This window comes from Nicotiana attenuata, unplaced genomic scaffold (genome assembly GCF_001879085.1).
Source record: "Nicotiana attenuata strain UT unplaced genomic scaffold, NIATTr2, whole genome shotgun sequence".
Lineage (NCBI taxonomy): Eukaryota > Viridiplantae > Streptophyta > Magnoliopsida > Solanales > Solanaceae > Nicotiana > Nicotiana attenuata.
This window is the reverse complement of record NW_017670805.1, coordinates 328,803-346,831: the sequence shown is the minus strand read 5'-3', so window position 1 is coordinate 346,831 and position 18,029 is coordinate 328,803. Positions and strand designations below refer to the sequence as shown.

Below are 18,029 nucleotides of genomic sequence, written 5' to 3'. Positions count from 1 at the left end.
CACAGGCCTAAATGAGAAACGAATTAGGACTAGAGTTGGGACGGGCTTTAGTAGAGCTGAGGTCCAACTCGATCGGCACAGGCTGTTGAGCCTTGATCTTATTTCATGTTGCTTTAATGGTAATCAGTGATTTTTAAAACAGAGGAAACGAGATACAATCGTTCAAATCAACGAATTAACATGGAACTAACTCTTCTTGCTAAATTCATGGACTTAATGTAGCGAAGGTGTACTGAGTAACTACATCTACGATCACTAATTTTAGATACTAAAGTACTGTACTACCACACACATTTACTGGGCCTGAAATTGTCCTTGATACGAGCATACGCGCTAATGCCAAAATTGATCTCAAGTCTACAATATGTTTTTCTGATTTTTAAAAGTCAGACCAACACAATTAACCAAACTGTGCTAGTTCAAAGCTAATCTTTAGATGAGCAATCACAAGCCCAATAGTCTAAACAGTCCGGTACAGTCCATATTAGTACAATACAAACAGAAATTTAATCTACATCAAAGCTGAATGTTGAACACACAGTTACAAAGGTTGAAGTAATTCAGATTTCATGCTTCCATACTTTCATATTTCAACTTACAATTATCAAAGGCCAAATCGTGTACCTGGAATGGGAATAAAAATGAAGTGGGAAAAGTTAGCTACAATAGAAACTCGAACAGCAATAGCAGTAATCGATTCCCAGCAATATAGAACAACGAGCAAACCCCAAATAATCAAACCAAAAATCTGGACGTGCTCAAAGCCAAACAGTACGACCAAAACAAACTTAAAAACAGTCTGGATGAAAATCCCAAAATCACTGAAAACCAACCAAGACGCCTCTGAAACACTCTCACAATCAGAAATTAAGCTGAAACATGCAACTTATCAACTGAAACTCTAATTTGACTTCGAGAGCATTAATGCAACAGTAGGTTTTCTGTTTTTGTATTTTTGCATTGCTTTTTTTTTGTATTTTTGTATTTTGGAGAGAGCTAAGATCTAAGAGAGCTTTTGAGCTGGAATTGAACTTCAAATCTGGAGGATTGAAGATTGTTTTTTTTTTTGGGGGGATTTTAGGCTTCCAAAACTTGTGAATCAAGGCAAATGAATGCCTATTTATAGGTGAACTTAGGGTCCAATTTCAGATTTTCCTTTTACCCCTTAGTCCCTATTCTAATTCTATTTTTACCCTTTATTTTCTGACTTGTTACACAAGTAACTACACCTATTCTATTGAAATCTATACTATAGTCCATCCTAGAAGGTTCTATACCCATTACAATTCCTATTCTACCCTTACTTTACTTCAACAATTACCAATCTTAATGAAACTACCCTTTTCCATGCCTAAACTACCCTTTGAATCCCCTAAAATTACTGACTAAGTTAAACCAGTCCATTAACTATAACCAAGCAATCTATTTCTAGGGCTAATCAAACTAGACAAATTAGCTAATCAAGAGGTTGGAACAATTAAAATCAAACTACAGTAAACAATTAGGAGTCGACTAACTGAACCCAAAATCAGACCACGTAAACGTATTTGACTACTGGGAACATCACTGACATGAAGATCAAAACTTAAGCTAGATCATGAACATGGAATTACTAATGCAATTACTGAATTAAACTAAATTAAACTAATTGATTACTACTAACCAATAACAACAGTAAAAGCTCAAATACTGAAGAAAAATTGAAATCAAAAGTGCCCTAAAGAGTTAAAGATTATCAAAACAGATTTGAACAAGAGCATACATAATCAAAACAGCATCGAACAGAACTTACTAATTTTGAGCACTCGACTGATTATGGGGCGAACTCTGACCAGCTATTGTTGTGAATCCTCCGGGATTCTTGACACGCAACATCCCTAATCGTGTGTTTTTCAAAAGAAAACACGTGATTAGGGAAATTACGGTCCAAAATCCCCAAGATTTCTGAGTTAGGGTTCTGTCGGGCTTTGGGACTTAAAATTCGTAACGTTCCGGGCAGATTCGAGACTAGTGGCTATGGGGGTTGGGTAGAGGAGACTCAGATGAACCTAGGGTATCAATTTGGGACCATTTGACATACTTTGGGTCTTGGCCGGAAAATATTCAAACTGAGATTCGACCAATTCCGGGCAGATTCGAGAGAAACTAACCGGGGATTTGGATAGGGAAAGGGGAGAGGGACCTAGGGTGTTAATTTGGACCGATTTGGGAGAAGTTGTGTCATGGCCGGAAAACTTCGATCGAATATTCGAAGTTTTGGGGTGGGATTCGAGGAGAAATAAGGCTAGAATCGTGACGAGGAAGATGAGATGAAGAAGTGGTGTAATTTTCAGGTGATTTGGATGATCGCCGCCGGCGGAGGCGATTTCCGGCCGGCGGCAGGCGGCGGAGGACGGCGGAGGACGGCGAGGTTAGGCGTCTCTGATGAACAGGCGTCTCTGATTGCTGAATTTGAAATGTAATCCCTTGTTCTCCAGGTGGGCGCCTGATTGCTGAACTTGAAATCTGCTTCAACATTTTCACCCCTCGATATCTGTATGACCTTCCAAGTTTGGAATTGCTTTATCAGTTCCCGTACCTTTTCCAAGTACTGTTGCATCCTTGCTTCCCTAGCTGTGTAAGTCCCCAGCATTTGATTAACCACGAGCTGTGAGTCACTTTTGATCACTACTTGATTTATACCAAGTTCTCGTGCCAATTCTAAACCTGCAATCACAGCTTCATACTCCGCTTCATTGTTAGTTACGGAATGACATTTAATGGCTTGCCTAATAGTTTCACCCGTAGGTGGTACTAAAACAATTCCTAATCCTGCACCTTTTACGTTAGATGAGCCATCAGTAAATAAGGTCCATGTTCCAGGATTAGCCCCACTAAGTACTTGTATTTCTTTTTCTGCTTCTAATTGCATCCCTTGGCTAAAGTCAGCGACAAAATCAGCTAATATCTGTGATTTTATTGCTGTTCTAGGTAAGTACGTGATTTAATATTCACTTAGCTCTATGGCCCATTTAACTAACCTTCCCGACAATTCATGTTTNCATCGAACAGAACTTACTAATTTTGAGCACTCGACTGACTATGGGGCGAACTCTGACCAGCTATTGTTGTGAATCCTCCGGGATTCTTGACACGCAACATCCCTAATCGTGTGTTTTTCAAAAGAAAACACGTGATTAGGGAAATTACGGTCCAAAATCCCCAAGATTTCTGAGTTAGGGTTCTGCCGGGCTTTGGGACTTAAAATTCGTAACGTTCCGGGCAGATTCGAGACTAGTGGCTATGGGGGTTGGGTAGAGGAGACTCAGATGAACCTAGGGTATCAATTTGGGACCATTTGACATACTTTGGGTCTTGGCCGGAAAATATTCAAACTGAGATTCGACCAATTCCGGGCAGATTCGAGAGAAACTAACCGGGGATTTGGATAGGGAAAGGGGAGAGGGACCTAGGGTGTTAATTTGGACCGATTTGGGAGAAGTTGTGTCATGGCCGGAAAACTTCGATCTAATATTCGAAGTTTTGGGGTGGGATTCGAGGAGAAATAAGGCTAGAATCGTGACGAGGAAGATGAGATGAAGAAGTGGTGTAATTTTCAGGTGATTTGGATGATCGCCGCCGGCGGAGGCGATTTCCGGCCGGCGGCAGGCGGCGGAGGACGGCGGAGGACGGCGAGGTTAGGCGTCTCTGATGAACAGGTGAGAGAGACGGGAGGGTGAGGGGGTCTGAGGGGGGTAGGGTAGTGTTAGGACATATTTATACCACAAAACCTAGGCAGTTCTCGTCCGTTGGATCAAAAGGATCGAGGGTTGTGATTAAATTGGGGAAAACGGGGTCATTTTGGTAGGGTGTGGAGGCTGGACCGGGTTGGGGTGATTTGGGCTTGGACTGGGAGACCGGGTTTGGGAGTGAGGTCTTCCTTTTGGGCTGATTAATTTGACTGAAATGGCCCAAAACTGAGTATTATTAAAGCACCCTCTTTTAAATGCTTTTGTTTTCATTTTTATTTCCTTTGTTTATTTTTTGTAATTCATTTTGTATATATATATATATATATATATATATATTTTTGATTTTATAAAAAATGCAAAGATTAAAATGAGACCTAATTTATTTCCAAAATTAAACTAATTACTTCCACGAAATTGATTAAGTCCAAAACTCATGACAAATTCAAAAATTAATGGTTAAAAATGCAAAATGAACTATTTCTGTTATTTTCTTCTTTGTAAAGTAACTTAATTACTAATTAACCCTAAGATGTGAAATTAAGCCCTAAATGCACATGCTAAGCATATTTTGTTTTTTTTTTCATTAGTAGAAATGCACAAACAAAATGCAAACAATTAACATAAAATGTCGCAAAAAATCCACAAAATTGCAAATAATGAAAGAAATCATTTTGTTTGAATTTCTGGGAGTAATTTAGATAGGGCAAAAATCACGTGCTCACAGCTGCCCCTCTTTGCTCGGGAACACGAAGAGTTTTCGGGCAAAGATAAGTGAGCGGATACGAGCGATTTTTGCCCGTTTGAATACTCCGTGTGAAGCATTTTTTGAAAGAGTTGACCGCACCCTGCTTCTGAGGTTGCCTACATATCCTTGGCTAAAATGGAATCAGGTCAGTGTAGTTCGGGAAGGTTTGGTAGCTGGGACTACCAGGAGCTATGATTTCACTGCTGTTGCTGTTGCTACTGCTCGCTGACCTCCTTATTACACCGTGTTAGAATGAAAAGAAGCTAGCCTAAGCTATGATCTACGAATTACAAGAGGGTCCTATCTATGTCTTCTAACTTGTACTTGTGTTGCCTTGAACTTGTATCTTGTAATCTTCCGATGGTATTCCTGTTGTTGTCTTGTATTGTGATTGACGATATTGCTGTCGTTCCTCCGAGTGATGCTTGATTACTTGAAACATGTGTCCATTTTCCAGGTGGGCTCCTGACTGCTAATAATTTGAAAATGAATGCCTCTGTTCTCCAGGCGGGCTCCTGATTGCTAAAGCTTGGAATAAATGCCTCTGTTCTCCAGGCGGCGCTCCTGATTGCCAAAAACTTGAAAATAAATGCCTCTATTCTCCAGGCGGGCTCCTGATTGCTAAAACTTGAAATAGATGCCCTTGTTCTCCAGGTGGGCGCCTGATTGCTGAAACTTGAAATGTATTCCCTTGTTCTCCAGGTGGGCGCCTGATTGCTGAACTTAAAATGTATTCCCTTGTTCTCCAGGTGGGCGCCTGATTGCAAATAATGAAAGAAATCATTTTGTTTGAATTTCTGGGAGTAATTCAGATAGGGCAAAAATCACGTGCTCACAATGACAAGGCGGGATATGTATATATATATGCTTATATGTGGGTTGCGCATGTGGCAAGACAAGGTGGAAATATTATGATGCACGTGCGGCGAAAAAAGGCGGGCACTTATTATGTTATTATTTGCGCATGTGGCGAGACAAGGTGGGCTATGTCAGGGATTGATTGTGATGATTTGTGATGGCCTGGGGGCATTCTTGCTATTTGATATTGTGTTGTGGTACGCTTACTTGTATGAGTTGTATCTCGTGCAAGTTGTGAGAAAACATCTTACCTGCCGTCCGTTCTTTTCCTTATGCTTATTAGCTGGTAGGAACTATGTCAAAGCACTTGCACAAGCATACACGTAGTTGAACACTCCCTTTGGATATGAAGTTCTCCTGATATTGCTGAGTATAGATGTACACCCTCGTCTACTTTCCATATACGTGAGAGTAGCTCTAGTTAGTAAGTGAGTTATCAGCGTGACCATGAGTTGTGATGGGGGTACAGGATGCCAAGTGTTAGGGTTCAGGTATCGGGACCCGTGAGCTATAAGTTGTCCGAGGTTCGGTATTTCGTGGAGTCTGTTGGCTATGACTTCATGTGAACACTGTCGTAGGTTCTGAGTTATTACTTACCTTTACTGTATTTGTGATTTATGTTTTGGGTTTGTGATTTCGCTCGCTCTTCTATGTCATTATTATGGTATTTCTGTTGTTACTTGTTGTTTTTCTTCCCTTACTGTGATTGTTGTATTGTTAGCCATAGTGTGTAGTCTTTATATGTATACTTCATTTTCCGTTATTCCTATGCTTATATTTGTACAGTTTATTAGACCGGTAGGTGTCTTGACTGTTCCTCGTCACTAATCCACCGAGGTTAGTCTTGATACTTACTGGGCACCGCTGTAGTGTGCTCATGCTACTATTTTGCACATTTTTGTTGTGCAGATCCAGGTATCGATAGTTAGTATCAGTGCGGATCATTGCTGAGGAGACTCAAGGTAAACCTGCTGCTGCGTTCGGAGGCTTCGGAGTCACCTTCTTACTTGTATTCAACTATTTTCACTCTTTTCCAAACATTTTATATAGAAGTGGTATCTAACTCTGTAGAGTTTATGACTTGTACTACCGGATTTTGGGAATATGCTCATTGTATAAAGGATTCATTCGAGAAAAATTTTAAGATGTTATTTATTATTGTTGTTCTTCTATAAATATTAGGCTTACCTAGTCCTTAAGACTACGTGCCCGTCACGAAACCCACCGGAGGGGAAATTGAATCGTGACAAGTTGGTATCAGAGCTCTAGTTTCATAGGTGCTACGAGTCATAAGCGAGTTTAGCAGAGTCTTGCAGATCGATATGGAGACGTCTGTACTTATCTTCGAGAGGCTACAGAACTATTAGGACAATCTCACTTCTTTCATTCCTATCGTGTGAGCTTATTGATCTCGGTGTCTGAACTATTATCATTCCATTCTCTCATATATGGTGAGGACACACGTTGTGGTTACCAATGACGCTGCTCCCGGAGCAGGGGTCGCTGGAGGCAGAGGCAGAGGCCGACGAGGAGAACGTGCCACAGCTAGAGCACCTACCAGAGCAGCTATTGAGGAGCCGCCAGTAGCTCCAGTTGGGTGGCAGGTACTGGAGGCGCCTGCTGTTACCCCCGGACTTCAGGAGACCTTAGCACAGTTCCTGAGCATGTTTAGTACATTGGCTCAGGCAGGGTTGATTCCGGTTGCACCAGCTACTTCACAGATAGAGGGAGGGACTCAGACTCCCGCCGCCTACACTCCAGAGCAGCAAGTTCATGTTGGTTAGGTTCCAGGCGTCAGGGTGGCACAGCCTGTGGTTCCAGCTCAGCCCGTAGTTAGGGCCGCAGCATTTGAAGAAGAGTAGCTTAGGCTTGAGAGGTACAAGAAGTACGACCCTCCTACATTCAGTAGTTCGGCTTCAGAGAGTGCACAGGGTTTTCTGGAAGAGTGTCATTGCATTCTCCGCACTATGGGTATTGTTGAGCTTAGTGGGGTTTCTTTTACTACGTTCCAGCTTAGGGGAACGGCTTATGAGTGGTGGCGGACATATGAGCTGGGTAGCCCGGCCGAGTCAGCTTCACTTACATGGGTTTAGTTTTCAGAGATGTTCCTAAGAGAGTTCGTACCTCAGTCCCTTCGGGATGCACGGCGTGCGGAGTAGAGCAGCTACGCCAGGGCACTATGTCAGTATCAGAGTACGCCATCAGATTTAGTGATTTGGCCAGACATGCACCGACCTTGGTTTCAACTGTTCGGGAGAGGGTCTGCCGGTTTATTGAGGGACACCATCCCAGCATCAGGACTAGCATCGCCCGAGAGTTGGAGATAGATATTACGTATCAGCAGACCGTGAGTATTTCTAGGAGGGTGGAGGGCATGCTGGCTCGAGAGAGAGAGGAGAGAGAGATCAGGTGAGGCCAGGAGAGAGAGGACAGGTGGGGCCATGAGAAATAGAGTAAACGAGATTAGGAGAGAGAGTTTGAGGAGGCGAGGAAGCCCCGTAGACCGGGAGATCTGCTGGTCCTTATTTTGGAGGCAGGATGCGGCATGGTAGAGGTTTTGTATGTCAGCCAGTTCAGTTCGCACTTCAGGCTTCACATACTGATTCAGGTGTTCATGGGTCCCGGAGCACCCGTACATCACAGTTCCCACAGCCACGTAAGCAGCGAGGTTGCTTCGAGTGTGGAGATATTAGCCATATGGTGAGAGATTGTCCCAGACTTTGGGCCGATGTGCCACAATGAGGTTTTCAAGCGAATAGAGGGCGCCTAAGAGGGAGAGGCCCGACCCATTAATGTGTTTCATATAGTAGGCTTAAGGCCGCTACACCAGATGATGTCATTTCAGGTATGATTTTGATTTGTTATAGATGAGCGTCATCCGTAGCTCATTACGATTCTGCTTATCGGGGCGATTTTCCCTATTTGTTGCTCCACTTATGGGCGCGTTTCATGATTAGCACTTCGTTTCTGTGTTACCTTGTTGGGAGGTTTTATGAGTGATAGCACGTGTCTATCGTCCATTAAATTCATTGTTGAGAGTTATGAGACTAGTAGTAAATTTATGTTGTCCTTTTCGATAGGCTTGATGTGATTTATGAGTATTTTTGGCTATGAGCCGTGATTTTTGTGCTCCATCAGTGTGGAAGCCAGCACTTATTGTAAATTGTGGCAGAACTGATTCAGTGAGAGGCTCCAATTGGTTTGATGTATATCTTACTTGTGATTCAGAGTTGAGGGCGAGACCCTCGTGATTTCATGTGATCTGATGTGTTGAGACCGGGTTGTGTACCGCTGTGGGAGTTATATCAGTATGTGATCCTTGTGATTCTTTTATATGCTTTAATTCTTTCTTGTTAGATTGCTTCGTAGATTAGTATTGATAGAAAAATTTGTGCTTGTCGGGCTTGTTTGATAGTTCCCTTATGTGTTTCCCTTTCCATATTCAGTCATTTTCGTTCTGTGCTTCTTGAGTTTTAGCTTGTTGCGTGTGTGCCTGTTGGTATTAGCTATGATTTGGTGATTCAGGTGTTTAGTTATGGGGATTTCGTGGTTATTGTATCGTCGCCAGTGTTGTGGAGGATTGAAACGAGGTTCCTAGTGAATATGAGGCTTATGGCCGGTGTCAGATTTGATTTCGGGCGGATATTCTGATCAACAATGTTACTGTGGGCGTATGTGCGATGTGTCATGTTGTAAGGATGTATTAGATGGGCGTTGACATGAATTGATGTAGCTGGTTGAGGCTGATACTAGGTATGGATTTAGAATCGGGTCTTTGGAAATGGATGGGAGGTGAGAATTCTAGCTCTAAGGCTTATTGGTATTGTTAGAAAGGCTAAATTTCAGTTGAGATGATGTCGTCAGGTTTATGTGGATTGGGGTGACGTGGGATCACCCGTGGGTGTATGTGAAGTGTGCATTCAGCAACTTGAGGACTTCGAGGCGAATCTTGGCACGTTCGAGGACGAACGTGGGTTTTAAGAGGGGGAGGATGTAACGACCCGACCAGTCGTTTTGAGAATTTAAGCTCCGTTCGACAACGTAAGGTCTTGAACAGCTTCATAATATAATATGGATATCGACTTGCGTGCATGGTTGAACTTAGTTAATGGATTATTCAGAGTCGAATTTGGGAGGAGAAATTTAGTTTCGGAAGCTTAAACGGCGAGAATTTGACTGGAATTGGACTTTTGAGTAAACAGTCCCGAAATGGGTTTTGGGTGATCTTAACAGCTTCGTATGGTGATTTTGGACTTAGGCGTGTGTCCGAATTAAGATTTGGAGGTCCGTAGGATAATTTGTGGCGTTTCGGTGAAAGTTGAAAAAGTTGAAGTTTGAAAAATGGAAAAGTTTGACCCATAGTTGACTTTTGTGGTATCGAGGTCGGAATTCGATTCCGAGAGTTGGAGCAGCTCCGTTATGTCATTTTGGACTTGTCTGCAAAATTTGGCGTCATTCCAGGTTGATTTGATCGGTTTCGGCACAAGTTTGCGAAGTTGGAGGATTTAGAAGTTCATTCATCATGTGATTCATCGTTTCGGTGTTGTTTGATGTGATTTGAGACCTCGAGCGAGTCCGTGTTAGGTTATGTGACTTGTTTGTGTGTTTAGGCGGGGTCCCAGGGACCTCGGGTGTGTTTCGGGTAGTATTGCGCTCTTATTTGATATTTCAACGTCGTTTCTTTGGGAATAAAGGGTACCACATTAAGCAAATGAGCACCAAATTCAGTTTTTATTGAACCATTATATCCGTATCTTAATTACGGAGCCATAACAAAAATAATCATCAAATTTGGACATCGTATGAGGAAGTTATGCTAATTTTTGTGTTGGAAAAAATTGTTGCTTCTGGTATGGTCGCAATTGCGAACGTATCCATCGCAATTGCGATGCCCAGTTCGCAATTGCGAACTTCTTGTCGCAAATGCGACCTTTTCCAGCCCTTCCTTGTTCGCAATTGCGAAGGCTTTCTTCGCTTTTGCGAGGGTTCGCAATTACGAATCCTGGATCGCAAATGCGACATCTGCAGCTTATTTTCAGCTGTGTAACTCGAGTTTTTGCTCATTTTTCATATTCTTTGAACCATAACTCCGAGAGTGGGCGATTTAGAGAGAAGATTTTCATACCAAATCATTGGGTAAGTGTCTCTAATCAATTTTCAACTATATATTGTGATTATATCTTAGACTTAACATCAAATTCATGAGAATCTAAAGGAAAATTTGGGAAAAAATTGTGAAATCTTTCATAAATGTAAAATGATGATTTGAGGGATCAAATGGTGTCGGAATTAGATAATTTTCATATGGTTGAACTCGTATTAGAATGGATATTCGGTTTTTGTAAATTTTGTCAGGTTCTGAGGTGCGGGCCCGGGAGTTGACTTCTGTTGACTTTTGCAAATTGTATAAGAATCATAGTTTTGTTAATTGAAATTGTTTTCTCTTGCATTGTTTGATGTATTCAAGTTATTTTTGGCTAGATTGAGCCGAGCGTTGATGAATTGGTAAAGGAAAAGATTAATTGAGTATTGAATTGGCCGGATTGAGGTAAGTATTTTGCCTAACCTCGTGTGGGGGACTTCCCCTTAGGATTTGAGTCTTCTATGTTGATTGTAGTCTGTGTACGCGAGGTAACGAGTGCGTGTTCGCACTTATTTGTGGAAATTTGGCCTTTTAGAGTTCTTAGGTCCTTGTATTCACTGAGTATGATGTTGTTCTTGATATGATTGAGCTTCCATTTACTAGTTTCACCTCTTTTAATTGGAATAAATTGCTTTATGATTCATTCTTATTGCCTATTTGACTCTTATTTTGCTTAATTGAAGATTTTTACCTCTTCTACTGTCATGCTATCTTTCATAACTGCTTGTCTTTATTGGAAACCATTATTATCTCTCCTGTAATTATTTGGTCTTAATTGAGATTATGATTATCTTCCCGCTGCTCATCCTTAATTGAAATTATTGTATATTCTTCGTAATTTGCCCAACCTTAAAAGAAGTTTAGGTATCCTATATTTAGTTGACATTTCCTTATTTGGAATTATTTGATTCGTGTTAGCTTCTTTGTTGTTGAATTACATATTGTGGGATCGTTGCTTCACATTATTTTCTCCCTTGTTGAGCTGTTCTTATTACGCTTAGTATTCTCTATTGTGGTTATTCCTTGTGAGCTAGTTTAACGTCTCCGTGTGATCGAAAGTTCTCGAGTTGATTTACTTGTCGTGTTCTTGTCTATATTTTCATTGTTGTTGTGGTACTTGTTGTGGTGGTGCACGAGGTTTCTGCCGTACGGTTGTTGATATTGTGATGCACGAGGTTTCTGCCGTGTAGTTTGTCACACCTCCTTATTCCACCATAGGGGGATATAAGGGAGTTTTTCCAATTTAAGTGACATTATTCGAAATGGGATTATTTTATTTAATTTTAGAGTCGCCACTTGGAATAATGTATTTGGTGTCCCAAGTCACCGATTTATTTTAAAAAAATCCCAAATCGAGGAAAATCGACTTTATTTAAAAGTCTGCGAAATCAGAAAGTCTAAGTAAGGAATTCTGTTAACCCGGGAGAAGGTAGTAGGCATTCTCGGGTTCCGTGGTTCGAGCACGGTCGCTTAAACTATTAATAATTGGCCTAAATATCTGATTTACTACATGTTTTAAACCTATTGTGTATTTTTAAACTTTATAACCGCCTTTATTTAATTATTTAAATATTTTTTAGGATTTATGAAATTATTTCTTGAACAAGTTACGATTGTCGTACACTTGCCGTTTTGGAACACGCGGCAAACCACGCTACATGGAATGCATCCGTGATTCGCGACATGTTTATTTTATTAGTTGTTCAAAGTTGTTATGATCGGTTACATGAAATGCACCCCGAATTTGGGAATTAGGTATCATGACTATGCCACGGAAACCGTACCCATAATCACGATGGTTAATCGCGTCTGAAGCAAACTACGACCTAATTATCGTCCTACCAAGTCTAGAAAATGTTGGAAGCAGAACAGTTCCCGCAAATAAATAAATGACAACAAACCCACACCTTTTCCAGCCAAGGAATTCAAATGGTCTCCGAAGAACGTCAAATGCTTACAATTTGAACCGACAAATCAAAGCCAATTCTGGTGGTCTTGAAAAATAAATATTCAATAACTAAGGAAGACTATTCGAAGATAGAGAGCATGTACACAGTAAAGAAAAATTAAAAGGGGCGACAATAGAGGTCGGAAAATTGTTATTTAAATGAACTAATGTCATAAACATTTGAAAATTTTACATCAAGAACTTGAAAATGGTAGAGTAAAAACGAAAGAAATGGTTGAAAAGCAAACAAAGGTGCCATCTTTCGGCCAAGGAATTCAAATGGTCAAAGAACGTCAAATGCTTACCATTTAATAAGTCCATTTCAGATTCAATCCAAATAGTTCAAATATAAATCATCCCAAATATTATCACATCCCAATAATATTCAATGAACCAAACAACACAATTCTTTGATTGTTCCATCCCCAAGTCCAGTCATAGAATTCAAACCTGATGCCTCTCTTTTCATTTTAGATAATACGAAGGCAAGAGAAAAGAAAAGGAAAATCCAAATATTTTCCTACTGCATATGAAAACCACTTCTAAAAAAAACAGAGAAAAATCTATTAACTTACCTTAATTGACGCTATAATTCTGAAATTAGAACCCTGTCGATTGTCCAATACAGATTGAATTTCTTCGCGGATTTTTCTTCCAAAAAAGAACTGATTCATCAAGCTCGAGCAATGTACAAAATGAAGAGGAAAATCGCAACCCAACAAAAGCACCGGACCCGGCACCGGAACCGCGAACCCCCACGAACGGTTAACAACAATAGATGAATGTAAACATCCTCAGCCACAATACAATACAAGAAGACGGCTGAAATTCAAGAGCAGATGATTTTTGAAGGTTAGAGGTTATAGGTCTTTTGCTGAAGCTTCTTCTAGGTTTCTTTTTGGTTTTCTTTGATTTTGTAAATATGGAGTAGAGTTCAGGGGTCTCCCCTGTGTGTGTTCTACGGCTGACTAAGGTGTTCTCTCTTTTGGGAATTTTGGGTAATGGCCGATTGTTCTCTTAATGGGAATGACTGCTATTTTCCTTTTTGATTTAGGTTGGAGAAGAAAGGATTTTTTGTCCCTTTTTAGAAAACGGCTGATTGTATGTCTAGGGTCTAGGTTGGAGTGTAGGTCTAGGTCTTTTTTTATAGTTAAAGTCTAGGGTTTTAGGGGTATTGGGCTTGGGTTATTATGGGCTAGGTCCGAAAATTAGGCCTAAAAATGGGTTGTTTGAGCCCAAGTTTATTCTTTCTCGGTGAACGAGACTAAAAATACGACCTCGTTTACTAATTAATCTTACTTAAGTATAATGACTATTAAAATAAGACTAACCGTTAAAACAAACCTATTTTTTGTTGTATTTTCAAATATGATATTAAAATAAAATAAGATACTATTTTTGTATATTTTTTTTCAGCTTTGTGAAAGGTACATAAAATAAAGTATCTTTTTGTAATTTTTATTTTTGTGACGAAATAAAGTAAAAGGGTCAAAATTAGTTGAAATAACTATATTAGGCCTAAACTAAATATTTACATGCTAAAATATAAAAAATCTTAGGGAGGGTCAAAAATCACATGTCTACATAGTTATTGTTATGGGGTTGCACGAGGTTTTGCCGTGCTATTGCTACTATTGACATATTGCACATGCGGCGTGACAAGGCGGGATATGTGTATATATATGCTTATATGTGGTTTGTGCATGTGGCGAGACAAGGTGGGAACATTATGATGCACATGTGGTGAAACAAGGCAGGCACTTATTATATTATTATTTGCACACGTGGCGAGACAAGGTGGGCTATGTCAGGATTAACTGAGATGATTTGTGATGGCCTGGGGGCATTCTTGCTATTTGATATTGTGTTGTGGTACGCTTACCTGTATGAGTTGTATCTCGTGGAAGTTGTGAGAAAACATCTTACCTGTCGTCCGTTCTTTTCCTTATGCTTATTAGCTGGTAGGAACTATGTTAAAGCACTTGCACAAGCATAGACGTAGTTGAACACTCCCATTGGATATGAAGTTCTCCTGATATTGCTGAGTATAGATGTACACCCTCGTCTACTTGTCATATATGTGAGAGTAGCTCTAGTTAGTAAGTGAGTTATCAGCGTGACCATGAGTTTTGATGGGGGAACAGGATGCCAAGTGTTAGGGTTCAGGTATTGGGACCCGTGAGCTGTAAGTTGTCGGAAGTTTGATATTTCGTGGAGTCTGTTGGCTAAGACTTGATGTGAACACTTTCGTAGGTTCTGAGTTATTGCTTACCTTTACTGTATTTGTGATATAGGTTTTGGTTTTGTGATTTCGCTCGGTCTTCTATGTCATTATTATGGTATTTCCGCTGTTACTTGTTGTTTTTCTTCCCTTACTGTGATTGTTGTATTGTTAGCCATAGTGTGTAGTCTTTATCTGTATACATCATGTTCCGTTGTTCCTATGCTTATATTTGTACAGTTTATTAGACCGGTAGGTGTCTTGACTGTTCCTCATCACTACTTCACCGAGGTTAGTCTTGATACTTACTGGGCACCGCTGTGGTGTGCTCATGCTACTCTTCTGCACATTTTTGTTGTACAGATCCAGGTGTCTATCGTTAGTATCTGTGCGGATCATTGCTGAGGAGACTCAAGGTAGACCTGTTGCTGCGTTCGCAGGCTTCGGAGTCACCTTCTTACTTGTATTCAACTATTTTCACTCTTTTCCAAACAGTTTATATAGAAGTAGTAGCTAACTATGTAGAGCTTATGACTTGTACTACCGGGTTTTGGGAATATGCTCATTGTATAAAGGATTCATTCCAGAAAAATTTTAAAATGTTATTTATTATTGTTGTTCTTCTGTAAATATTAGGCTTACCTAGTCCTTAAGACTAGGTACCGTCACGAAACCCAACAGAGGGGAAATTGGGTCGTGACAAAGGCGGACCACTTGGTCACCTTCCAGAGTTTGGTGGCCGTGACTCAGATAGGTTATCTTCTCTGCAGGAAGTACGATATAGCTCTTTCCACGGATTGCAAGGTCATCTCGAGTGAGAACCTCATGACCCTTTATAGGCTCCTGGTCATGGACCTTGAGATCACGAGGAAAAGGAGGAAGAGGGCAGTGTATAGACAACCTGGGGTCAAGTGGGAAACCTTGACGGAAGCCAAAACGTAGGAGTTAGGGGTTAAGTTGATGCCTAGGGGGCTTGGAGGAGTAGAAGGGATGCAAGTGCTCTGTGGACCATGTCGCGCCCCCTTTTTCCTCGCGGAGTCCGGGTTTTGACATTTCTTGGGAACAACTCATTTCCTTTTGGGAATTGGGTATGGAATTAGAAGAGTCCCCACCTAACAGATTTAAGGTGCGTTAGGGCACCTAAAGCAAATAACTCATAAAACCAATTTGCATTACTAGAGATTGGGTAAGGGCTCGAAATAACCTTGAGGGAAAGGTGTCAGGCATCCCTCGAGGTCCACAACGGTGGGTCCCGGCCAAACTCGAATTAGGTGAACTAGTCTTAAGAAAAAAAAGTAATCCAGACAAACAGACATCTTGTTTAAAAACAAGGGGTAAAAGAGGTCCTAGGTTTTTTAGCCTATAGGATCACTTCTGTGCAGTGCTTGGTAATCGTCCCCAAGTTGGGGTGCTACACAGAGCATTAGCGCACAGGTCATCATATCCTTTACTACCCGATTACCCTCCCCTTAGTGGTTATATAAGCTATTCTAATTAAACGTACTCTATGTGTGCATTACCCGTCCCTTACTTATGGTCCTGGAGGTGTTTAGGACTTCTAATTAAGGTGGATCTAGACATTCCTATAGTGCATAAAGGAGAAAAATCTAAGTGACAAACAAAACACATAGGACTGTCAGATAAAGGGAACAGTTAAAGGCTCACATTTACTTCCTCAATTAAGCAGGCAATTGCACGTCTCAAACAACAGTATTTCAGACACTTTAAAAGTCCTATAGCAGGATATCTAGGTGAGCACAAAGCAGAAACATATGCAGTGTTTTATTAAAGTGAGGAAGAAGGTACTTAATCAGTTGCCCTTAGGACTAACTGAATCTGGGCACGTCTCAAACAACAGTATTTCAGATACTTTAAAAGTCATATAGCAGGATATCTAGGTGAGCACAAAGCAGAAACATATGCAGTGTATTATTAAAGCAAGGCAGAAGGTACTTAATTAGTTGCCTACTAATTTTAGGACTAGCTGAATCTGGGCAGTTCACAAAAAAAGCACAGTTTTATGATTTCATGATTTTAGTCGTCCTACAGGCTTGCCTAGGCGTGGATCAGAGGTGTCCTATAAACATGATATCTAATCGTTAATCTGAACCGCAATAAACCAGTAGACAATTTTGAGCAGGCAGTTTGGTTCATTAGGTCCTATAGGCACATGCTGTCTAGGTGTAGAAATTGATTTAAAACTTATAAACATGGTATCTAAATGCAGGAATTGGTTTTAAAACCCTATAGACATGGTATCTAAATGCAAAAGTTGGTTTGCAAAGACTGATTATAAACTTACAGGCATGGTGTCTAATTAAACGAACATCGCAGTAACCTATAAGCATGGTATCTAGAATGCAGGACTGATTTTAAGATCATAGGCATAGTATCTGAATGTACATAGGCAAACAAACATCGAACTAACCAATAGGCATGGTATCTAGAATGCAGGACTGATTTTAAACCCTATAGGCCTAGTATCTGAATGTACATAAGCAAACAAACATCGCGGCAACCTATAGGCATGGTATATACCCTTTCCCAACAAAATATATATAAGAAACCTCCCAGTTTTACTAATATCCCCAATATCTGTTTTACAAGAAATTATTATTACAAACCAAACATAAATAATGAATTACAGAAGTGAAACTGCTAAAACTATAGGGAGCCTGGATAGGCCCAAAAAGTAAACCTGGAAATACCAGGCCTTCAACCAAGTATGAACATGCCAGTATTTTCATAGTGCACCCAATGGTATCCTGGTGTGTCAAAGTTCCCAAGGGCCTCAGGGACCCCGGGCAATGCTCACACAAGAAAACTTTTCAAAGCAACCCTTTTGTGAGCAAGTTTTGAGAGCCAGCCCCAGTGTGTCAAAGTTCAGAGGAGTCTCATGGACTCCTAGGCAATGCTCACACTGGAGGGGCAGAACCCTAGGTGTTCTAAGAGTAGGAGTTGAAAACAGAAGATAGTTTTAAGAAAATAGTTTCTGATTCTCAGGAAGTAAAGAGCAAACAAAGTCATTCAACTCTTGGAACTCAAACAAAGGTCCCAGCAATCAAACAGTATACAGAAACAAGATCACTTAAAGTTTCAACTTAGTTTACTAGCTATTACTAGGTGCGCAAACACTAAACAAAGACATGGCATGCTGGGATCAATAAGACAGTCAAATACAAAGGGGTAGCAGGGATTGGGAGCAATGATGGTCAGAAGTCTGTGAGAGGTGAACATTTAAACCAAGATAGGAAGAACATGCGAGTGGAGAAATAAACAGACATAGGTCTAATTTAGATATGAGCAAGCATGCAGACTTGCTGAAAGAAAAAACACATAGGTCTAGTTAAAACAGAAGTAAACAGGCTGAAAGTAGGATACAT

General features: G+C 40.6%; 1 long non-coding RNA gene across 1 annotated transcript; it reads right to left on the bottom strand.

The window, feature by feature from the left end:
• Positions 1-345: 345 nt before the first annotated feature.
• Positions 346-13,536, bottom strand: LOC109243481. Its single transcript, XR_002070569.1, has 2 exons — positions 13,001-13,536; positions 346-624 (listed from the first exon to the last, which is right to left on the bottom strand). It is a non-coding gene; the product is annotated as an uncharacterized LOC109243481 (long non-coding RNA).
• Positions 13,537-18,029: the final 4,493 nt, after the last annotated feature.